The sequence below is a fragment of the Myotis davidii genome, unplaced genomic scaffold, assembly GCF_000327345.1.
Source record: "Myotis davidii unplaced genomic scaffold, ASM32734v1 scaffold339, whole genome shotgun sequence".
Classification (NCBI taxonomy): domain Eukaryota; kingdom Metazoa; phylum Chordata; class Mammalia; order Chiroptera; family Vespertilionidae; genus Myotis; species Myotis davidii.
Window position 1 is genome coordinate 2,259,204 of NW_006290778.1, and position 846 is coordinate 2,260,049.

Below are 846 nucleotides of genomic sequence, written 5' to 3' on the forward strand. Positions count from 1 at the left end.
GTACATTTTGATGGTTGCCAGGTGGGAGGGGGGTTGGAAGCATGGCTAAAAAAGGTGAAGGAATTAAGAAGAACAAATTGGTAGTTATGGTATAGTCATGGGGATATAAAATACAGAATAGGGAATTTAGTCAATAATATTCTAATAACTATGTATGTTGTCAGATGGGTACAAAATTTATTAGCATGATCACTTAGTAACTTATATAATGTCTAATCATTGAGATGTACATATACCTGGAACTGATATAATATTGCATGTCAGCTGTAATTGAAAAATAAAAAAAATATTTAAAAGAAAAAGGAAAAAGAAATTATGCCCCTTCTCTGAAGGCATTTGCTTGGAATGTATTTGCATTGCTTTTATACAAGAGGATGCATTGAGCTGAAGATAAATATTTTAACCAATGAGGCTTAATGAACCTAAAAGCAGACATATCTAATTGAAAAAACTTTTCTCATCTCACTATCTCTATTCCAGCGCTGTCCTCACAGAGGTAACTGGAAGATATTTTGGTTGAGATTTAATGAGCATTTGTGGAGCCTCTAGTATATGTCAAGCAGAGTCATCTGTGCTATTTTTTTTTAAATTCAAAGAACCCCTCCGAGCTATGTAATATTATATCTGCTTCACAGAGAAGGACACAGAGATGTAAAGTGAAAATCATAAAATCACATAGATATCCTTCAAGTTCAACCTCAATTCCATCATTATCTGTACTGTATCGTAGCTGCCACCTACTAGCTAGATGGCCTTAACCTGTAAGCAGAGCTGCTTCTGGGAGGCTATTTGCAGAATTCATGGGAGGATTTGATCTCATCCAATCCCTGAAATTTCTTGTACAGT